Here is a 15,519-nt window from a genome sequence, read left to right on the forward strand (position 1 = left end):
CCACCCCTTCGTGTCTAAAGTTTCAGCTGTTCCTGAGAATGAGACAGAAGGAAAATATATAAAAAAAATTTTTGGCAAATTTTTCTTCTGACCAGGTCTTGCATCTGAAGTTTTGACTAGGACTTGGCATGGGACAGCTGGCAGTATTTGTGGCCAGAATGGCCTTGCTGTGCCACTGCAGATCCATCATCTTTCTGAAAGGTCTCAGTTTGTATCTGCTTGGCAGAAACTTGGAGAGCCAAAACTTCTCAATAGAACAGTCTACACAAATCCTGTCTGATCAGAGTCCATAAGCACCTAAATTTACCTGCAAGATTTTCTTGTTCCTAAATTTCTGCTACTGCACAATTTCTGCCTGGGGCTCACCTCCTGCCTGAGACCACACAAGATACACAGACTAAGCATCAGCAGGCCCAGTTCCTATGGGAGGCATGAAGTCCAGCATCTGTCCCCAAACCTGTTTGCACAATTCTACGGACAACCTGCAGCAGAAACATCCCCAGAGCCCTGGTCTTCCTTGATGTTCTACAAGACAGACTACTCACCAGGAAAGTACTCTAAAAATTCAATATCACGTTGCATGATGGGTCCATGTCCCATCATGCCGGTAATGACCGGCAGCGTGGCGGAGGAGGAGAAGATGACCTTCCCTTCCTGTCCTGCTGCTCTGCCACTGCCACCCAGGTGCTGGGAGTCCTGAGGAGGGAGCAATGGGTGGCTTATTGTGGTCATGGCTGTGAGAGGCTGTGTTGGTGTGCTGAAACTAATGTGGTGTGATTTGCTGGAACACACGGTGATGTATATAATAGGAAAAGCCATTCCCTTGATGTTGCCTTGTGCCATGGTTGGTTCCTGCTACGCTACCCCACACATGGCTGTACATTGCATGATGTAATGAGGAAAACAGTGCTGCAAGTTTAGTTTCTGGGTTAATTTCAAAAGCAAGTAAAACTGGGTGCAGAAGGATTCTATATTGCTGTGGTATTAACTGACTGTTGCATCTTTTTTTTCCTGTGTTCAGTTCTCTAATTCCTTTCTATCCATTTTCATATCAAATAACAGTTCTGAAGATAAGAAGCTAAGTTTATATATTTTTTTTCCATTTGGTTCTTCTTTGTATATTTGGTGAATTCTCCATTTGTTTCTTTCATTCATATATTCATTTATTCATTCTCTCATTAATTTTTCCATTGCAAAGACAAGTCCACCTGAAAAGTCCAGACATGTGTTAATAACCTGTTTTTAGAATAATTTGTACATTTTAAACCCCCATTTCCATTGGCTTTTCTGTCCAAAGCCTCTTTGGACAGTGGTGACTACTTTCCTTGTTGCTTAGGCTACTCTAGTTTAAAGGGGGAAAACTTTGTATTTTGTGGTATTCTAGAATTTTTTGTAATATTTTTGGATACAATTAATTCTGATTTAATATCTGTTACAAAACTGTGACTGTTTTCTTAAAGTTTTCCAATTCTGAAATTCTTGTAGAGCAGCAAGGTGTGTGTGAGAGAGAGGCAGCATGCATTACTGGCATTGCAAGTCACATGTGGGTATAATAGAATTACTTAATCCTCTGCTTCCTTTACAGGAGGTATGCTGTGAAAGGCAGAAGCTCACAGCTTGGGCTGCCTGCCAGCCCCCAAGGACACACTTCCTTCCATGGGTGTGTGCCCTGACTTCAGTGGAACTAATGGCATTACACTAGGAAAATATGTACTAGTGTGAGAAAAATTAAAAAATTCATAATTACCATGTGCCTCTTAGCAAGGTAGAAATTTATGTATAATTATAGACTGCATAATTCCACAAAGATTCATCTAAACATACTGGAAAAAAATTAATGAGAATGATCCTTTGGAAGAATCATGCAGTGATTGCATGGTGAGTATTTCTGCAGTGGTCCCCACAAGCCCTCAGGTCATTTGCTTTAACTGCTTTTGGAGGCTATTTGGGAGCTGCTCCAAATGAGAAGATTGCAGAGATAGAGATTAAACTGAGGTTTTCTGAGGGAAAAAATAAATAAATAAAAAAAATTAGCATAGAGAATCTGGGATCATTCCTGTTCAACTTTTAGAAAATGGGTTCATGCACATCAAAAACAATATTTTTTTGTTTTTAAATGATAAAGACAAAATGCCAGAAGTAGTATATTATTTGATTTTCTGGTGGTTCATCTTGCATTGGAAGACAGTGATAAAACTGGATAAGATTGATAAGTGATAAGACTGGATGTGTTGATAAAACAACATTATTTTGCAAAGGCAGTGTCAAAATTATGCCCTTTTACATCAAATACCATTTTTAGAACTATTAAATGGCAGTGCATAATTTTTAAACCCTGGAAGATTTATTATGTTTTCAGGTACATGAGTAAATCATTGACATGTTTGTTGATATAATGTCCAAAATGGATTAACTTCAGTAATTTATTTCATCATTACAGTAGTAATAACATATTCATTTATCAAATCACAACTGTTAAAGCATAGGAAGAGAATAATAGTAACAGTTAAAGAAGGTTGTTCAAAATTTGTCATTTCTGCTTCACATGATGAGAGACAAGTTTGTGTTTGGCGTTCTGGCTGCTCAGGATTGCATGGCTACTGTGGAGGCTGCGGGATGTGTTTCCCCACAACTTTGGGCAGGATGGTGGCTAAACACACAACTTGGAATTGGTTTCACAGAGGACAAGTGGGAGGCCAGAGCTCCTAGCTTCAGCCCCCGGTACTATGGGCTTGTATGAAAAAGGCAGGTTTTTTTGTTTAAAATCTCAAAGTTCCTCAGTATGATGTTCCCCAAATTCTGCCTGCCTCAAAAACCAAAGAAAAAACCTGCAATAACATCAAAGTGGCATCTGGGGACTCTAAAACCCATAAGGTGGAAAAAATTCTTGACTGCTTTGTGAAGTCTGGAAGTCTGAAATTGTTGAAGGATGGAAGCTGTCAGGTGATTCTGGAGTCTGAATGGAAAATACTGAGCAAGTGGTATTTCATAGAATACTCGCACTGTCCTGGAGAGCTGCTGGCATATTTGGAAGGTCGTATGGTGGGGTCAGCAGAAGAAAAGGAGAACATCAGCCTGACTGATGAATATCAATTCAGGGTGATATGTCCAGCACCAATGTCAAAGTTACTGTCCCTGAAGTTGTTATGAATGGGCAGGACACACCTCCTGTGCACAAGAGAAAGTTCATAGGAAAGGCTTGGCTATCAGTGTAAAGGGCACAAAGACTAATTTCCATGTTATTTCTCAGATTTCCTTCAAGTCTTCACCATCCTTATTCCTCCATCTTTTAAAAGGTGTTAAGATCTGATTACACTGCAGTCAATAGCTAAGCTCCAGCTACTGGTGATCCTGTTCCTGAAGGAGTTAATTCTATTTATTTGTTTTAATTTTGCAGAAAGTGTAAAATTGCCTTAGCTGCAATTCCCACCAGCACATTTTGCAGTTGCTACAGTGTCTGTACTTGCAGGGTTGTTTGGCCCTAGGACAGAATCTTCAGGTAACCTGTTCTGCAGTATGTTATCTGGATTTTCCAGATTTCCTAGTTCTCGAGTGGCTGCATAATTAAGTACTTTGTACTGAAAAATCGATGTTTATCTCTGATTAAACTATTTTTTTTGGTAATACAGTTTTGGGTCAGCTATGCTTCTTTTTATTTCCCAGGTGCCAAAATTTAACCACAACAATATCCCTGTTTGCCTAAGCAATTCAATTTGTAGTATGTGTGTTGTTTGATATTGGAATTGAAAGTATCTTTTTTTTTTTTTCTTTTACAAGCCTGAAATAGAGAGATTTTGTGACTTACTATTGTGTTAAATTTGAGGCATTTAAAATTAGTTTGTCAGATTTATGAAGCACGTCCTTTCTTTTTAGAAGGACTGTAGGTGTTATAATGTGAAATAATACAGTTCTCACAGCAGCAGCAAGTTTCATTGTTCTAGTTAGTGACTGAAGTGTTAGCTCTTTAGCTGCTGTGCAGTGGCATCTTTACGTTTAATCCTGTAAAGCAGAGTGTTCTGCAGAAGCTAAGACTCTGTCCTGAGATGGACGTGACCTGGGAGTATCTTAGAGGAGATGTATGAAGCAGAGAGATGTTGGATATGATGGCTACACAGGAAAAAAGAGTAAAACTAGGTCTCATTAGGGTAAAGTGAACTTAAGCAGGACTAAAGCTGCAAAAACTAATTTGTGATTCTGATCATTTAGCTGTAGCCTCACAAAAGAAGAATCACCATAAACAGGCTTTGGGTGATCTCACTATAGGAACAGAAGTTTTACCTGTCCCAAAGGTACATCTGCAGTGGGATTTATGGTATGTATGTTGCATAGTAGCTCTGTTGTGTGGAGAATAATACCCTTGTTTTAGTGAGCTGCTACATTTGCAATAACAGAGTATGTCAGAATAGTGGTTTTTAATACTTGTTGTCTTGTTTCAGTCTTGTAGGGCTTTTATTACACTAAATTTGTCCTGGTGTGATTGACAGCTGCATCTTAGGAATATAGCTCACTACAGCAAAATTAGATCAGTTAATATAATAAACAATACTGAATTTAGAGGCTCAGATCATACTGAGCTACAAGTAATCTATCTTATGAAGATATTAAATTATCTTATGCTTGCACATTGTATTAAGCATACTAAAAACTGACCTGTGAGATTTTTTAAAATACAATGATATATTTTAGTAGGTAATAGAAAGGAAAGGCTGAAGTTCCTGAGTTTTTTACCCACATAACCCTTATAAATAGATTTTATCCTCAGTGATCAGTATTTCTGAAATAATGAGTTACTTCTGGATCCAGGCAGTATACTTGGAATCTTTAAAATTATGTAATTATGAAATTATGTCTGCCACTAATGTTAGGTTGATATTACAAGAGTCTGAGAACTATTAAATATATTGTGCATTTACAGAATTGGGGGTGCTTGGCACTTTCTCGGATTGAATCTTTTCAGTGAAATCATGTTCTCCCCACTCTTTGTGACCAGTCTACTAATGTCAATAAAATAATACATGTGGAAATGGATTCTTGTTCATGCTTTTGTTTCCAGAATCTATCTGTGATGCATTTACAGTTATTGACTGAACACACTTAAAACGGTAGGTTTGCATTGGCTTTGCAGTTCTTCTGTAATCTTACTCACTTTTTTTAAAATGTTTTTTTCCCTCCAAGGGAGTAAATTGATTTATATGAGCATGCTGTTAATATTATAACTCCTTGTCTAGCCCCTTGGGTTCTAATGTTTTTTAAACACAGTACAATTATGGGAAACATTATATTGGAATGACAACATAAATCATCCCCATAGGAGTCTGAGCAGTCTGGGGAGCAATCATATAGAGTCCTGCTGAGGTAAATAAGAACAGTAATCTGAAATAAATAAAAGACCAATGGTTCTAATGTGGATGTCTCAAGAATATCATAAATTTGTAATGACAGTGTTTACTTGGTGTAATGATATTGGATGTAGTGTAAAGTTGTTGCTTAAATCATACTTCATAGTTCTTGATCCCATCTCTTCAGAGATCTCTTCAGTTGGCTGTGTTTCCACATCTATCCTCCAAACACCAGCCTTTTTTGGAAGAGCATAAGCACATGTGAAATGTGGTAAGATTCTCTAGAACTTTGGCTAAATTTAGTCAACAAATACTGAAATTCCAGGTACAAAAATATGCTTATTGGGGATGATTTTGTTCTTTTTTTCTTTTTTATTGCCATCGTCAGAATGTTAGAAAGAGCAGGGAAATAGGGTAATAAAAATACTTCCATTTTCACGTTCATGTACACACAGCAGTCATGTTGTTTGGGTCCAAAAGGGGTCTTAGACCACTTTGCACTTGTGCACAGTGGGAAATTGGCAGCTGGGCAGCCTAGTGGGTTTCCTCTCTTTTGCAATAACTTCCTTAGCAGTACTTAATTCTCATTGATACTCCAAGATATTGTTCCTCCCTTGACCTGCAGGGGAAATAAAATATGAGTTTAAGGTACCAAATGAAAACAATTAATCTGAAAGGGAACTACTCCAGGGATTGTTGTCAATTTATGTATTTCCAACATGTACAAATTACATAGTAGAAAATAGTTTAAAAATATGATCTTTTAATAGAAAATGTATTTCCCCAGACCAAATTCAGCAATATTGTGTAAATAAAATGATAATAAAATGGATTTTTAAAAAAGAAAATACATTTTAAAGTAGAAATTAATTTTCCATGAGATTTTATGGCAGATGCTGGGGAACATGCATGTCATGTTTGTCAATTTGTGTAATTGAAAGCATGCTGTGTTTGTGCACAAAATGAACATGAGACATTCATTGCATAAATGCAGCCAAATCTTTGGAACACATTTAAAAAATGTAGATGGCATTAACTTTTAAAATAATTTCTGACACAATCTTGGAGCAAGATTAGACTTTGTGCAGTCTAACACAGATTTCTGTGCTTGAAGTGTGAATATGACACTACTTTTCAGTGATAAGTCTAAAAGTTTCTGGGATAAATGCTTCCGACAGCAGGGATTTCAGTGCAGCTTGGACAGATCAAACTGGCACGGGTGCCTTTTGAAGGTGAAAGTCACTTGTGCTTAGTTTTGCTATTTCTTTTTAAACAGCAATAAAACTTTAAAATACTTTATATGAGAAACTTGTTGAACAGATGTTTTCTAAGTTATGTATTAAAATGTTGATAATGGATTATAAAGGAGAATTAAAGAAATCAAGGATGTCTCCAGAAAAAAGCACACAAGCTCTCAGTCGGTCTCTGACTTCATCCTCCCTTACAGGTATAAACTTTTGTTACTGTGTATGTCCATAGCAGCTGTTTTATGAAATATCTTGTGGAAATATTGACTGACTGATTGCCTGCAGTTTTTTCTCATTTGTAAAGACAATCATTGCATTTATCAAAAGTGGTCACAAGTGGCAAAACTTCTTCCTTAGTGGATTTTGAGTGATTTCTGCTCTCTTCTCTCTGAATACGTGTATAACAATGCAGTTTGATTTTGAAATACCGAAGTAAAGATTCAACATTCAGCATATAGATAATGCAATAGACTTGATTTTGAGACACAGTTTTCCATGTTTTCCAATGAGGTCAAATGGATTTTAAAAGTCCCAGCTTTAAATACTCATATACTCATACACATATACAGTAATGCCTGCATGTTTTTGGAATTTGCTTGTGCTTTTGGGACTCAAAACTACAGGTATGAAAACAAAACTAACATTTGCAGTCATAGTTAATCTTGTTAAGAATGTTTATTTGGCTGGCTCCAGATATTAATTTGCAGGATTATTTAGGTCAGAGGGTCAATACAAGTGAAGCATTTTGTGCTATTCACAAAACCTTTGATGTTACAGTGGTGAAGAGTCTATCAGTATTCATACATCTGTGTTTCCTGAAGATAGCAGGCCATTTCAGAAAGGCATTATGTGACTTTATGACTAAACTGTGCAAATAATTTACTAAAAATGTCTGCATTTTAATATTTCTTCCATATTGTTTCATAATCAAATATATATATATGTGTATTTGCTCTGTTTGATAACATATTCATGTAACAGATCTTAGATGTTATTATCTTAATTTTATTCATGATGTAATGTTTGCTGACCATATTCAGCATGTCATTCAGATGCTTTTAATTAAATTAAAATACTGTATAAATCTACCTGTCTTTTTATGAATTGCATTTTAAAAAATCGAAAACAAATAGTAGTGGCAATAGTATCTGCTAAAACCAGGTAAAAGAGAAAATGAAAGGTGAGATTTGTTGTATAATTTGGCTTTATAAGAAGTCAGGGCAGATGTGCAGAGGGTGCAAAGAGGAGAGAGAAGGGAGTACTCGCCTTTTCGGAACCTTTTCAGTAGCTGGATAGGTGGTCAGGGACAACAATGCATCAGTAAAAATACTCCATTGCAACACCAGCCATTCTTTCCAAAGACTTGGAACTCTGGGCTTTTAAGTTCTGCACTTGGGTCTGTTTCAATTTGTTTTCTGTCCATGAAGGTGTACCTGCATTTTCTGGGTCTCTTGTTTTATTTCCAGCTGTTTGCTTTTTGTATTTGAACTGTAAGCTCTATTGGTAAGAGTGATGTGCATTTTCACTGTGTGTTTTCCCATAACTTTGATGCAGTGGACCAAGTATTTATTTAGCCACACTGATGGCTGGAGGTCACAACTAATTAAAAAACTGCAGTTTATAAGTTTGGCTCAAACATGCCTGATTTTTTACTTCTGGATTTTACTCTCCAGTGAGCAAACCCACCATGAATACTGTCTAGGAAGTATTATTTGAAATATTAATTCAGTAATAATTTGCTGCGAGTCTATATAATGCCATCTTGTTGAAGCCACGGTGTGTCTGATGGGGGTATAAGTGAAAATTGGACATCTTCTGTTCTAGCATGTACAAGTTCTGCTGTGGGCTGTTCTGTCAGTGTTGTACATAAGCTGGTACCAATATTGCAGAAGGTAGCATGACTGATGTCTGTCACTCATGATTCATTCATTTTCTGTCTCCTTAGGGTACCTGCAGCTTTTCCAAAAGGAGAAGCAGCTTGTGCAATTACATTTCAGATCTCACCCCAGATCAATTTGACAAAGTCAGTGTCAGAAACTCAGAGATACTCAGTTCCCAAAAATTTTATGAAAATAGGCTGGTAGAATTAAAAGGGACCCCAAGGCAGCGATGTCAGTGTAACCTTTGTTAGGCATGGAAGAAAGACATGAGTACATAACTTCAACAGAAGTTGCACTGCAGAGTTTGGGTTTTGCACACCATAAAATCTGTCTTTCAGCCAAAACTTGATTTCTGTGTGCATCTTCTGCTGTCTAACATGGTATGAGCTATGGTTGCAACATTTCCTGCATTTGTAATATCACTTCTCAGTCTGGGACTTCCTATTGTCTTTTAAGGATTAAACTCACTTAGCAGACTTGGTAAGCTTCAGTTAAAGAAGTCAACCAGTTGCAATAGATGAGTTAACTGGAGACCAGGTATGGAAGTGAGAGAACGTGATGAGAATGGGACCTTGCTTGTTGGTGACAGCAAATTGTTAAGTCATTTGGAATCTACCATACAACTTAGTTTGGGTGAGGAAATGTCATCTGGAAGGACTCTGTTAGACACTAGCTGGGAGTGTCTTAGAGGAGGTGCTTGAAATAGACAGATATTTAGATACAATGGCTGCACAAGAAAAAGCAGAAAGGTAATTTCCATTAGGGTAAAGCAAACAAGATTTTCAGAAGAGGACTACCAAGAAAACATTACTGTAAAAAATGGGTATTGCATACTCATTCTGTATGTAGTAAATGCTCTGATTTCATTGTGAAAAGCATCTAATCACATGAAAAATGTCCACAGTTTTATTTCTTTCTCTCACTTAATCTTCCTCGGTGACAGGAACTTGGAAAGAAGCAATAGGTGATGATCATAAGGCTGTCCAGTTGGACCCTGCAAACCCTGCAAGTAGTCATGGTATGAACTGTATGTTCTAACATTTAATTTCTATTAGTGCTTGAGTTTATTCGTTTAGCTATTACCGATTTTCTAGATATTACTGATGCAGTCTGCTGTATTTGTTGTAGGATAGCACCACTTCAACTAGCATTTAAATAATGTCACTCTAATAAAAATAAACCTAGTGATATTAATATAAAATATTTTATGATGTAAGATATTTTGAAGTGGGGAAAATGTTTTGTTTTTTTTTCATAGAGAAATATTTGCAGATTGAAATTCTTATATTTCAAATTTTCCATGTAAATGGAAGATTTTCCTCTTACATATATCAACATGGTTAGGTAGAGTAGATCTGCCAAAGCCACCTTCAAGCTACTGAGCTGGGTACTGGAAAAGGCGTGAAAATCCAGGATTTATCGTAGGCTCAGAAGATTAGTATATTTTTGTATCACCAGCCTATAGTGAGGTCTGAGTTGCACAGTTTATCTCCTTCCAGCACTAGAGGAACCCGGAGAGGTATGTGTACAAAGTCAAAAGAGTTTGTGGTGCAGACATGCTCTGAGTGACACCATCATGTAAGAAATGGGCTTAGGGATGTAGATTTACAGTGGCTCAGTCACACAGCAAGCATGAGAAATATATGAAACACACTAAAGGGAAATTTGCTGAGTCCCTCAGGAAAATTTCAAGCCAGTTTTCTGAAGATTACACTTATTTTACTACATGAACAACTTATTTTTAAAATAGTTTTTATAAGCAGACCTTTTGGTGAAACTGGTTATCAAAATATCTTCTAAGAGCAAGTAGATATTAATGATGAAGCAATGAATCAAAGGAGTAGAAACCTAGCTCTATATGACTCTCATCAACTCCAGTGGAAGTGGATATTCTGTTAATTGCTTCTGAGCTGACATATAGTGATTTCTCAACATTTCTTCTGTCCCTGAAAAAGATTCATGTTGCTTCTGAATTAGTAGTATCCTTTACCTAACTTCAGTTTTATGCTGCTGTATTTTTTCAAAGCTTTTTGAAAGTACCAGTCCCATCAAATCTGATTTCAGTCCAAAGATATGAAAATACATGCTATAATCAGGAACTAAATTAAAAAAAAACTGTCTTGGATGTCATAATAAGTGATGTCTGTTTTAATTATAAAAGTTTTCATTTTAACTTACCACCTGTGAGCTGATGTGATGAATTTTTCTAACATTAATGTGGTTATATCGAGATGTGCATTGGCTTGATTTTTTTTAGTTTGCTTCTTAAGGAGTTTGACCCATCACATACGTGTATTGTGATAAGAAATACAAAAAGGAAGGATGAGAAAAACTAAGTTGCTGGTCTGCTAATAGCCTACTGCTTTTTCCATGTGGCTGCACTCTGTATTTCAATAATCTCCTGAGACCATTAGATAAACAAATGTAGTAAGTACTGAAATAACTGATGCTGTCAGCATCTTCACTTCTTCTAACAGGCCAGAACTGATCTTTCAGTCTCTGAGCTATTGAGTCCTGATTCAGAGACAGGTTTCTATATAGCTGGCTAGCTTGGTAAAATGCATTATTTCTTTGAGAACAAACATACTCTGACTAAAAGCTGCTTAATCAGTGTAAATAGAAGTTCAGTAAGGGAATGATTGTTAATAGCCTTGTAACTCCTTTGTTGTGTTAAAAGGCCATAAATGAGAGTGGAAAACGGACCAATGGATAGTTCTGATCTCCCATAAGAATAGCCAGGCCAGGCTAGCAAGGTTTTAAGAACCCATTGGTCTTTTGCTTATGTCAAAGAGAAATAAAAGTAATTTTATATAGGTAGGTAATAATACTGTTGTTTTGTGCCTTGAGAACAGTCTTGGAGACTACTCTGTTTAAGATGAAAAATTTCTGATCAGGAAACTGAATGTTTACAATAAAACTGCACCTACCACCGTGTTATCCTTAAACATAGTCATATCTCACTGAAATTGAAATTGCAGCACTTGTTTATTGAGAGCAGAAGTAGGTAAAGCCAGTTTTGTTTTATGGATTTTTAAAAATATATAGCCACACTGAGGTTGAGTTAGTATGTCTTATTTTATGTATATCTGACAGTGTTTTTATGTAAGTAAAATTACTTTTTAGTAAAATGGTCTCTTGGTGGAGACAGATGCTGTTTTGTCCTGCAGGGAAGCTCTGTACTTCAGCTGTTACCTTTTATTGCTGAGTGTTGTTCTCAGGTCTAACTTTTGATTATCAGAGTAACGTGTTGCAACAGTTCCTTACACATAAAACATAATCTGCTGAGGTCATGCATATGAATTTATCTTCTCAGTATGACAAATTTTATGCATGAATATTCCTCTATTGTTTTTTCTTAGCTCTATCCTAATTTTTTTGTATATGGTGGATGGATTTAATACTGATTTCTATCTGATACATGGTATGTAGTTACTATGGCTACCATTTTATCTAGAAAATATTGCAAGATTGTGAACAATTAAAATAAACCTAAATTAGGAATGCATAATCTGTGGTTTTAATTTTGATCCAAGTAAGTACACTTTTTCCTCTTCCTGTATGTGAGAAGAGCTTATAAATAATGCTCTTCTGGAAAAAAAAACACAAAAACAACATTGGATCACCATCATTAACATACAATTTGTTTTGCAAAACATCATACAATACATATGAAAGCCTGGAATACTCCTCTTTCACAGTTTAGCTGTATCAATATGTGACTCATCTCTATTACTTAGATATTGATCTCCTGGTTTACCATCAGGTTCTGGTTGTAGTTATAACACAAATGTTTTGTGCTATTAATAAAACATATTTGGCAACTTGGTAATTATTTCTTGACATAGAACCTTAACAGTGCTCTCCTCTTTCTTGACTTTGAACTCACAGATAACTCATTTACTCAGTGATGGCTCCAGTGAATGCTGGGTCTTTACACACAGAAGAATCTCCTAGTCCCTTTGAATTCATGACTTGGAGGAAAATGCAGATTGCCCAAATGCCTTTTGTATCTTACTTGTATTTTACTGTTAGAAAGTCAAGCCTCAGACAGATTGATTGACTGTTCTCTGGCATTGCCTGACTATGGAAGCAAATGAAATGAAGTATTTTTATTCCTCTACCTTGGTTTACAAAGTTTCAGTGCCATGGGATGGCTGCGAGAGTAAGCCTGGAGGCATTCTGATGTGGGAAGCAGTGACACAGGTCCTCTCTGAGATCTCGTATGATTTAATAACAGGCAGCAAAACAACTGAATTCCATCTAACTGGCTAATTCAATCTAAAACCAGTCAGCTCAGTCCATTTCTTGCTTAGCATGCATTGACATCAGTGCAAACCTCATCAGTCCTGATGGCTTTTAAAAAGAAACCTAATTCTGTGGCCTTGAGGTAAAGTTACTCATGCTGAGAAGGATTATCTCTAAGGTGTTTCTCCTGTGTGTTCTAAAGAGGCTGCTCATGCACTTTTCCATTTAATAGCCATAGGAACCAAGGGCCCAACCCTGACCCTGGGATTCTTCCTTCAGATTCTTCCTTCTTTTCCAGCCGTAACAAAAATCACTCATTGGCCTCAACTGCTTGATTTTCACAAGTACTGAGTTAAAATACACACAACAGGGGAATATTAAACAAATAGCACATCAAAGGCATTTTAATTAACATTCAACTTCAGGACCAATGCACGCTGTCAGATAAGACATATTCTTTTTGATCTTCATGGTATCACTTTGGAGGTTATGTTCAATGCTTCTGGTGTATTTTTAGTTACAGAAATACCCATCAGCAGGCCATTCAGGATCTAGTGATTTAGTTATTCCATTAAGTGTGGAAAATTTTCTACAGGGGCCTTGTCTGTTGTTTTCTTTACTTTTACTATACTGGAGATTTAGTAATTTAACAGCTTAATTATAATGATACTTTTTGTTGTTGTTTAGATAAGACCTTCAACAAGAGTGATAGTTTGATCATCAATGTTTCTCATAGTATAGATCATTATAGTTACTTAGGGTCAATACCGCAATAAAATTAATTTGTCCTGCAAATATTAAGTCTTTAGGGAGAGCTGCAACTTCTTATCCCAATGAAGAAAACCTACTTTTCAGTTGCCTTCATTGAAACTTAGGAATACTGAGGGATACTAATTTCTAGACCTGTACAAGCTGCTCTGGGGAAACGTGATACATTCCTTGCACAGTCCTCAGCATGATGTCACTGCAAAACTCCTGTCCTATGCTAGTCCAGACCACAGGGCTATGTCTGTATTACTAAACAAAATACACCTGAACTTGTTCTCTGGCTCTTAAGGAAGTGTCATGTTATGACTTCAGTTCATATGACCAACCTTTCTCTTCTTTATCTGCATTAAATGTGGCCATATCAGACTGTCTGTTGGGAGTATGTCCCTGGCTCATGATGTCCTGGCAATACGGCACGACTTGGGAGAGTGGTGGCTGACACAGCAAAGGAGCACACTCAAAGATAAATATGTTAAACAGTGTGAAGAACTGCAAGACAGTGCTTGAGCCTGTCCAGGCCCTGTCTAATTCTCTAACATAGACTGAGCTTTTGAAACTTTCTCTTAGTCAGAGAATGCTGGCTGGGAATAAAGCTTATGTCCATTCTCGGACTTCTCACCATCAGGTACTGATTACAAATAACATAAATATGGACTTAATCAGACCCTTTTTTCCTAATTCTTTCAATGCTGTTATTACTTAAAATGGTGAAATATTCCGCATGGATTATTAACTTTGACTTTAATAAATCATTCAATCAGTTAATTTTCTTCCATTGAAGAAGCAGAGCTGGTTCCTATGCCCCCTGTCCTAGGCTACAGGATGTATGGCTTACAAATAAAGCAGAAATCATTTAAATATACCTTTCAAAAAACCAACCACAATAAATAGTCATTTCCTGACCTTCCTTTTCCTTTTTAGGACCTTCTTTTCCTTTTTGTGCAATAAACTTTAAGCCAAAGGTAAAAAATGCTGTGTATGCCTTGTGATTTTTAACACCTGATTCTATAAAATTTAGAGGAACAAGTTAGACTGATTTTGCAAAGCTTGGGTTTTTGTTTGCTTGACCATGAAATAGAACCAGATACTATAAAAATATGAACTTAAGACTAGAGGGGGATGTCTTGGGTTTTTGAATCAGGATCCTTGCAATTACAAGTGTCCACGACATGTAACCTTGTGGTTTGTCTCAAAAATTTTTGGCAGGCCTCAAAATAGAGATTTTTCTTAAAAAGATTACTTTAAAGAAGAATTGCTTCCTTCCTTTGAAGGTGAACCTCCTTCTTTTTTTTTTTAATATTATTTTTTTCCCCCTCTCTCTAGAGAACACTCCCTTACTACTTTAAATTCAGTATTTCTACTGTGTATAGCCAGACCTCATTATTCCAATTAGGTTGTGCATTGTACTTGTAGACCTTTTATTGTGTAAGTTACCTTCCTTCTGTGATTGCAGAGTCACTTTGTTCAGGCACCTTTTACCATGAGCTAAGAGCATGCTGCATACAGAACAGCTCCAAGTCAAATGCAGAAATCAGTTTCTTATTGGCTAAAACACACAAAAGGTCACTAGGACTAACGAGCTACCCACCTAAGCATTAGCATTCTCCCCAGCCCAAAAAGACACCTGAAGAGCATTTGCTGGCCAGGCAGGTGTCAGTCAAATGGGGGAAAGTTGACTTCTGCTCCTTCTTGAAACAGATCCTTGATGATGCTGAATTGTCATCCTATGATTTCCTGTTTTTTTCCAGAAATTTTGTATAGCTTTCTATGTTGTTTTTCTTTTCCCCTTAGACTGCAAAGTTTCCCTATACCAGCAGTCCTCCGTTTGCACTTCTACCTTTTTTATCTTGCTTGACTTCACTCTGCAAATCTCATTGCTTTCTAACCTTGCAATTTGCTTGGCAGTCAGAGCTAAGGTTACACAGCTGGTTGTATCAGAGCTGGGCCTTGAACCCTCGTCACAGGCAGCTCTGGAGGTAGGAAAAGGCTTTCAGGAATGGTTAGAGAGGGAGACTGACTACTGTACCTGTATAAATAAAA

The sequence above is a fragment of the Chaetura pelagica genome, unplaced genomic scaffold (genome assembly GCF_000747805.2).
Source record: "Chaetura pelagica isolate M959 unplaced genomic scaffold, ChaPel_1.0 scaffold68, whole genome shotgun sequence".
Taxonomy (NCBI): domain Eukaryota; kingdom Metazoa; phylum Chordata; class Aves; order Apodiformes; family Apodidae; genus Chaetura; species Chaetura pelagica.